General features: G+C 39.7%; 2 long non-coding RNA genes across 2 annotated transcripts; both read left to right on the plus strand.

Moving 5' to 3' along the window:
• The first annotated feature begins 1571 nt into the window (after positions 1-1571).
• On the plus strand, positions 1572-2872 carry LOC115191089 (uncharacterized). The gene is made up of 2 exons (XR_003877521.1): positions 1572-1835; positions 2679-2872. It is a non-coding gene; the product is annotated as an uncharacterized LOC115191089 (long non-coding RNA).
• Positions 2873-4113: 1241 nt separating this feature from the next.
• Positions 4114-8348, plus strand: LOC115191088 (uncharacterized). The gene is made up of 2 exons (XR_003877520.1): positions 4114-4250; positions 7965-8348. It is a non-coding gene; the product is annotated as an uncharacterized LOC115191088 (long non-coding RNA).
• Positions 8349-9114: the final 766 nt, after the last annotated feature.

Raw genomic sequence — 9114 nt, forward strand, 5'->3', positions numbered from 1 at the left:
AGTCAGTATGTATATAGACTACTGCTGCTATGACCCTGTGATATTCTGTTCACTAGGAGAGTCAGTATGTATATAGACTACTGCTGCTATGACCCTGTGATATTCTGTTCACTAGGAGAGTCAGCGTGTATATAGACTACTGCTGCTATGACCCTGTGATATTCTGTTCACTAGGAGAGTCAGCGTGTATATAGACTACTGCTGCTATGACCCTGTGATATTCTGTTCACTAGGAGAGTCAGTGTGTATATAGACTACTGCTGCTATGACCCTGTGATATTCTGTTCACTAGGAGAGTCAGTATGTATATAGACTACTGCTGCTATGACCCTGTGATATTCTGTTCACTAGGAGAGTCAGTATGTATATAGACTACTGCTGCTATGACCCTGTGATATTCTGTTCACTAGGAGAGTCAGTATGTATATAGACTACTGCTGCTATGACCCTGTGATATTCTGTTCACTAGGAGAGTCAGTATGTATATAGACTACTGCTGCTATGACCCTGTGATATTCTGTTCACTAGGAGAGTCAGCATGTATATAGACTACTGCTGCTATGACCCTGTGATATTCTGTTCACTAGGAGAGTCAGTGTGTATATAGACTACTGCTGCTATGACCCTGTGATATTCTGTTCACTAGGAGAGTCAGTATGTATATAGACTACTGCTGCTATGACCCTGTGATATTCTGTTCACTAGGAGAGTCCGTATGTATATAGACTACTGCTGTTATGACCCTGTGATATTCTGTTCACTAGGAGAGTCAGTATGTATATAGACTACTGCTGCTATGACCCTGTGATATTCTGTTCACTAGGAGAGTCAGTGTGTATATAGACTACTGCTGCTATGACCCTGTGATATTCTGTTCACTAGCAGAGTCAGTGTGTATATAGACTACTGCTGCTATGACCCTGTGATATTCTGTTCACTAGCAGAGTCAGTGTGTATATAGACTACTGCTGCTATGACCCTGTGATATTCTGTTCACTAGGAGAGTCAGTATGTATATAGACTACTGCTGCTATGACCCTGTGATATTCTGCTCACTAGGAGAGTCAGTATGTATATAGACTACTGCTGCTATGACCCTGTGATATTCTGTTCACTAGGAGAGTCAGCATGTATATAGACTACTGCTGCTATGACCCTGTGATATTCTGTTCACTAGGAGAGTCAGTATGTATATAGACTACTGCTGCTATGACCCTGTGATATTCTGTTCACTAGGAGAGTCAGTGTGTATATAGACTACTGCTGCTATGACCCTGTGATATTCTGCTCACTAGGAGAGTCAGTATGTATATAGACTACTGCTGCTATGACCCTGTGATATTCTGTTCACTAGGAGAGTCAGTATGTATATAGACTACTGCTGCTATGACCCTGTGATATTCTGTTCACTAGGAGAGTCAGTATGTATATAGACTACTGCTGCTATGACCCTGTGATATTCTGTTCACTAGGAGAGTCAGTATGTATATAGACTACTGCTGCTATGACCCTGTGATATTCTGTTCACTAGGAGAGTCAGTATGTATATAGACTACTGCTGCTATGACCCTGTGATATTCTGTTCACTAGGAGAGTCAGTGTGTATATAGACTACTGCTGCTATGACCCAGTTTATTCCTCCTCTCCATCAGGCCTTTTGTTTTGTCTCCGGAGTCCGGAGACTCTGCTTAGCATTTTGGAGATGATTTACTTTTTGTCTAACAAGGGGAACCCCGTACCCCCGTGAAACCCCTTAATTCAAGGATGTAGAACTTGTGTTCAGTGCCTTTTTGTATGCAGTCTGTTGATATACCAGGGCCTGGGGATACAGTTAGGTTTGTATGCAGTCTGTTGATATACCAGGGCCTGGGGATACAGTTAGGTTTGTATGCAGTCTGTTGATATACCAGGGCCTGGGGATACAGTTAGGTTTGTATGCAGTCTGTTGATATACCAGGGCCTGGGGATACAGTTAGGTTTGTATGCAGTCTGTTGATATACCAGGGCCTGGGGATGCAGTTAGGTTTGTATGCAGTCTGATGATATACCAGGGACTGGGGATGCAGTTAGGTTTGTATGCAGTCTGATGATATACCAGGGCCTGGGGATGTAGTTAGGTTTGTATACAGTCTGTTGATATACCAGGGACTGGGGATGTAGTTAGGTTTGTACAGTCTGGTGATATACCAGGGCCTGGGGATACAGTTAGGTTTGTATGCAGTCTGGTGATATACCAGGGACTGGGGATGCAGTTAGGTTTGTATACAGTCTGGTTATATACCAGGGACTGGGGATGTAGTTAGGTTTGTATGCAGTCTGGTGATATACCAGGGACTGGGGATACAGGTAGGTTTGTATGCAGTCTGTTGATATACCAGGGCCTGGGATACAGTTAGGTTTGTATGCAGTCTGTTGATATACCAGGGCCTGGGGATGTAGTTAGGTTTGTATACAGTCTGTTGATATACCAGGGCCTGGGGATACAGTTAGGTTTGTATGCAGTCTGTTGATATACCAGGGCCTGGGGATACAGTTAGGTTTGTATACAGTCTGTTGATATACCAGGGCCTGGGGATGTAGTTAGGTTTGTATACAGTCTGTTGATATACCAGGGCCTGGGGATACAGTTAGGTTTGTATACAGTCTGTTGATATACCAGGGCCTGGGGATACAGTTAGGTTTGTATGAGGATAATTCAACCAGTGTGTGACCAGTGGGTTTCTTTAAATGAATGAATATGAAACTACCTTAAATACAGATGTGAAGGACAGTATGTTTTAAATTCTCACTTAAAATATGCACTGCTCTATTTGAACGTCTCAATATAATATTATTATTTAATGAAAGGAATGAAAATACATTTGTCTGCAAATGAAAATTTAAAAAAACGTATCATAACTGCGTTTCCCTCCAGTCAGCAGACGGCGATGTGCGTGTTTCAGGCGATGCTGCAGCGTGACGTATAATCTAGTGGACGGTTCTTCATAAACAGCTCGTCAACCACCTCGGTAGCTTGCTAGCCAACATAGCCGAAAGATTCAAGCTATTTATTATTTATTATTAAAACATTCACTACATCATGACTGTTCCCATCAGTATTATTAAAAGTATTATTACATCTACATGATGTATTGTTACACCATGTAGGAGCAGTATAGACCTAGTCTGTTCATTATATACATCTACATGATGTATTGTTACACCATGTAGGAGCAGTATAGACATAGTCTGTTCATTATATACATCTACATGATGTATTGTTACACCATGTAGGGGCAGTATAGACCTAGTCTGTTCATTATATACATCTGCATGATGTATTGTTACACCATGTAGGAGCAGTATAGACCTAGTCTGTTCATTATATACATCTACATGATGTATTGTTACACCATGTAGGAGCAGTATAGACCTACAGTAGCTGGCTACTTATTTATATGTTGTTTGACTGAATGAAACTGCCTTAAATGTGCTGTAGTAAACATTTTTTATTCGCACTAATCAATCACCACATTCCTGTCTTTGTATGTCTCAATATAATAGTATTATTTCCTTAAATCCATGTAAAATAATCTTAGTCTGAAAATAAAATGTGATCCTCAACTGCGTTTCCCTCCAGTCAGCAGACGGCGATGTGCGTGTTTCAGGAGATGCTGCAGCGTGACGTATAATCTAGTGGACGGAACGGATCAACAACAACGAGTCAGCCACCTTGGTAGCCAACAGCCGAAACATTTAGACTTTTTCTGTGCATATTTGCCTCTGTATTTTAAATATACTTCTGACGTCTAGTTAATTGCCCCCATTTAAATGTTATAGGTACATTGTTAGTCAACTAGCTGGCTTGATAAGTTAGCCTAGCACTAAACTAGTCGCTCATGCTAACTAGCTAGCTAGCTAACATCCCCGACCATGAGCTCACTGATGTATTCCTCGCCTGCTAAAGAAGAGGTCTGCTGGGCGGAGAAAGAAGGTCTGTGGCTGAACATTGTCGTGAAAGAGGAGAAGGAAGAGGAGGATGTTACAGTAAAACAAGAAGTAGAGGGTGAGGCTGTTACAGTGAAAGAAGAAGAGAAAGACGTTACAGTGAAAGAAGAGGAAGACGCGTTCAGAGTGAAAGAGGAGGAGGATGTTACAGTAAAAGAAGAGGAGGAAGAGAAAGAGGAGGATGCAGTTTTTGGAGTGAAGGAGGAGAAAGAGGGAGAGAACGGTCATATTGACAGAGGAGTCAGGAGATCTGATTACCATCAGTAAGTACTGTCTTAAAAACGGGCTCTAACTGTCCAACTGTTTTGAACGAATGTGTTGTTTTAAAGCAGCATGCTACTGAAATTCTATACTTGAAAATGTTGTTCTGTTCTATAGCAATTCATGTTATAATATAATGTTAAAGCTACATTTTAAAATGGGTGATTAAAGCCCTGAATGCTGATTGGCTGACAGCCGTGGTATATCAGGCCATGTATTTTTACTGTTCTGATTACGTTGGTAACCAGTTTATAATAGCAATAAGACACCTCAGTGATAGATGGCCAATATACCACGGCTAAGTTCTGTATCCAGGCACTCTGTGTTGTGCATAAGGACAGTCTTTAACCATGCTATATTGGCCATATACCACACTTCCTCTGGTCTTATTGCTTAACTGTAACATGTGTATACCATCAGAGTACCCCCCCCCACCACAAAATCACAACTTAATTGTCTCACAGAATGGCAAACAAGATATAAATGAAACTTTTGACGTGTGTCTATTGTAGGCCTTGTGTAGAGTGTGTATACTCGCAAAACGCAGATTTCTAAATAATGTTGGAGAAATACATAAAATAAGAAGCATTATTGACATGAAAAGGACAGTGGTTTTGGGGAGACTGAACATATTAGCAAACGGACATGTGTTATCGGGAGACTGAACATATTAGCAAAAGGACAAACGTTTTGGGGAGACTGAACATATTAGCAAAAGGACAAGCGTTTTGGGGAGACTGAACATATTAGCAAAAGGACAAGCGTTTTGGGGAGACTGAACATATTAGCAAAAGGACAAGCGTTTTGGGGAGACTGAACATATTAGAAAAAGGACAAGCGTTTTGGGGAGACTGAACATATTAGCAAAAGGACAAGCGTTTTGGGGAGACTGAACATATTAGCAAAAGGACAAGCGCTTTGGGGAGACTGAACATATTAGCAAAAGGACAGTGGTTTTGGGAAGACTGAACATATTAGCAAAAGGACAAGCGTTTTGGGGAGACTGAACATATTAGCAAAAGAACAAGGGTTTTGGGGAGACTGAACATATTAGCAAAAGGACAAGCGTTTTGGGGAGACTGAACATATTAGCAAAAGGACAAGCGTTTTGGGGAGACTGAACATATTAGCAAAAGGACAAGCGTTTTGGGGAGACTGAACATATTAGAAAAAGGACAAGCGTTTTGGGGAGACTGAACATATTAGCAAAAGGACAAGCGTTTTGGGGAGACTGAACATATTAGAAAAAGGACAAGCGTTTTGGGGAGACTGAACATATTAGCAAAAGGACAAGCGTTTTGGGGAGACTGAACATATTAGCAAAAGGACAAGCGCTTTGGGGAGACTGAACATATTAGCAAAAGGACAGTGGTTTTGGGGAGACTGAACATATTAGCAAAAGGACAAGCGTTTTGGGGAGACTGAACATATTAGCAAAAGGACAAGCGTTTTGGGGAGACTGAACATATTAGCAAAAGGACAAGCGTTTTGGGGAGACTGAACATATTAGCAAAAGGACAAGCGTTTTGGGGAGACTGAACATATTAGCAAAAGGACAGTGGTTTTGGGGAGACTGAACATATTAGCAAAAGGACAAGCATTTTGGGGGAGACTGAACATATTAGCAAAAGGACAAGCGTTTTGGGGAGACTGAACATATTAGCAAAAGGACAAGCGTTTTGGGGAGACTGAACATATTAGCAAAAGGACAAGCGTTTTGGGGAGACTGAACATATTAGCAAAAGGACAAGCGTTTTGGGGAGACTGAACATATTAGCAAAAGGACAAGCGTTTTGGGGAGACTGAACATATTAGCAAAAGGACAAGCGTTTTGGGGAGACTGAACTTATTAGCAAAAGGACAAGCGTTTTGGGGAGACTGAACATATTAGCAAAAGGACAAGCGTTTTGGGGAGACTGAACATATTAGCAAAAGGACAAGCGTTTTGGGGAGACTGAACATATTAGCAAAAGGACAAGCGTTTTGGGGAGACTGAAGATATTAGCAAAAGGACAAGCGTTTTGGGGAGACTGAAGATATTAGCAAAAGGACAAGCGCTTTGGGGAGACTGAACATATTAGCAAACGTTTGTTAGTCGACAAAAAACATGGGCAAAAAAGCCATTTCAAGGAAAGGCTAAACTAAAGAATTATCATTTAGAAAAGATGGTAATTATTACTTTAGAGATGAAGTGGGCCACCAACAAAACGTTAATAACAATGGATCAACTGCAGCCTTTAACACTAGTAATATATATTATTATAGAGCTCTGCTCAGCCTATAAACATGGCATTATCTATTATTATAGAGTTCTGCTCAGCCTATAAACATGACATTATCTATTATTGTAGAGTTCTGCTCAGCCTATAAACATGACATGATCTATTATTATAGAGCTCTGCTCAGCCTATAAACATGGCATTATCTATTATTGTAGAGCTCTGTTCAGCCTATAAACATGATCTATTATTATAGAGCTCTGCTCAGCCTATAAACATGACATGATCTATTATTATAGAGCTCTGCACATTCTGTAAACATGACATTATCTATTATTATAGAGCTCTGCTCAGCCTAAAACATGACATGATCTATTATTATAGAGCTCTGCTCAGCCTATAAACATGACATTATCTATTATTATACAGCTCTGATCAGCCTATAAACATAACATTATCTATTATTATAGAGCTCTGATCAGCCTATAAACATGACATTATCTATTATTATAGAGCTCTGCTCAGCCTATAAACATGACATTATCTATTATTATAGAGCTCTGTTCAGCCTATAAACATAACATTATCTATTATTATGGAGCTCTGCTCAGCCTATAAACATGACATTATCTATTATTATGGAGCTCTGCTCAGCCTGTAAACATGATCTATTATTATAGAGCTCTGCTCAGCCTATAAACATGACATTATCTATTATTATAGAGCTCTGCTCAGCCTGTAAACATGACATTATCTATTATTATAGAGCTCTGCTCAGCCTATAAACATGGCATTATCTATTATTATAGAGCTCTGATCAGCCTATAAACATGACATTATCTATTATTATAGAGCTCTGTTCAGCCTATAAACATTATCTATTATTATGGAGCTCTGCTCAGCCTATAAACATGACATTATCTATTATTATAGAGCTCTGATCAGCCTATAAACATGACATTATCTATTATTATAGAGCTCTGCTCAGCCTATAAACATGACATTATCTATTATTATAGAGCTCTGATCAGCCTGTAAACATGACATTATCTATTATTATAGAGCTCTGCTCAGCCTATAAACATGACATTATATATTATTATAGAGCTCTGCTCAGCCTATAAACATGACATTATCTATTATTATAGAGCTCTGCTCAGCCTATAAACATGACATTATCTATTATTATAGAGCTCTACTCAGCCTATAAACATGACATTATCTATTATTATAGAGCTCTGCTCAGCCTATAAACATGACATTATCTATCATTATGACATCATGACATTCCCTGAGAGATTAGATTTGGAGCTCTACATCATTTGTTTTTAAATCTCACCGTCACCAAGTTTATTATTAATGATGTAATGTTGTGAAAACTGACCTCAGGGTATTGAGGGATCTAGTCTAGATTAAACCTCATAGGAAGACATTTTTATTTAATGCAGGTTTCATTCAGGTCTCTGTTTAACTAGATACTCGGTTTGTCTTTGGCAGGAGAGAGACCAGACTCTGACAGCAGGAATAGTTCCTCAGAGGAAACAGACCCAGAGACACCTAACCAACACCACTGCTCCCACTGTGGAAAGAGTTTTAGGTGGTTAGGGAGCCTGAAAATGCATGAGAGAATACATACAGGAGAAAAGCCCTACCACTGTTCCCACTGTGGGAAGAACTTTACTCAGTTAGGAGCCCTGGTTGGGCATGAGAGAACACACACGGGAGAGAAGCCTTATCACTGTTCCCACTGTGGAAAGAGTTTTAGGTGGTTATGGGTCCTGAAAAAGCATGAGAGAATACATACTGGAGAGAAGCCTTATCACTGTTCTCACTGTGGAAAGACTTTTAGGTGGTTAGTGAGCCTGAAAACGCATGAGAGAATACACACAGGAGAAAAGCCTTTCCAATGTTCCCAGTGTGAAAAGAGTTTTAGGTGGTCAGGGAGTCTGAAAAAGCATGCGAGAAAACACACAGGAGAAAAGCCTTTCCAACATACTAATACACAGGAGGAGAAGACATACCACTGTTCTCATTGTGAAAAGACATTTTCCCAGTCAGAGGACCTGAAATCACACGAGAGAATAGAGAGGCTGTGTTCTGACTTGTGTTTCTGACTGAGAATTTGTCCACGGCCAGGATTCATAGGGCCAGGGTGTCTGCTATGGACACCTGGAAAAAATCAGCAGTGGACATTTCTGAACGTTTTTCCAACAGACCTGAACATCCATGAATGGATCTCTATAATGTGTAACTATTTCTGATGTATGTGTTGTGATGTATTGTTTAATAGATGTACTTTGTTAGGTATATTTATCTGTGGTTTAATTTCAACAGATTTTACTGATGCTATTAGATTGCTGTGTGGGGGGAGTTTTATATATACAGTGTCTTCAGAAAGTATTCACACCCCTTGACTTGTCCCACATTTCATTGTGTTACAGCCTAAATGTAAAAATTATTTTTATTTATTTTTATTTCACCTTTATTTAACCAGGTAGGCTAGTTGATAACAAGTCCTCATTTGCAACTGCGACCTGGCCAAGATAAAGCAAAGCAGTTCGACACATACAACAACACAGAGTTACACATGGAATAAACAAACATACAATCAATTATACAGTAGAAAAATCTATATACAGCATGTGTA

The sequence above is a fragment of the Salmo trutta genome, unplaced genomic scaffold (assembly GCF_901001165.1).
Source record: "Salmo trutta unplaced genomic scaffold, fSalTru1.1, whole genome shotgun sequence".
In the NCBI taxonomy this organism is placed as follows: Eukaryota; Metazoa; Chordata; class Actinopteri; order Salmoniformes; family Salmonidae; genus Salmo; species Salmo trutta.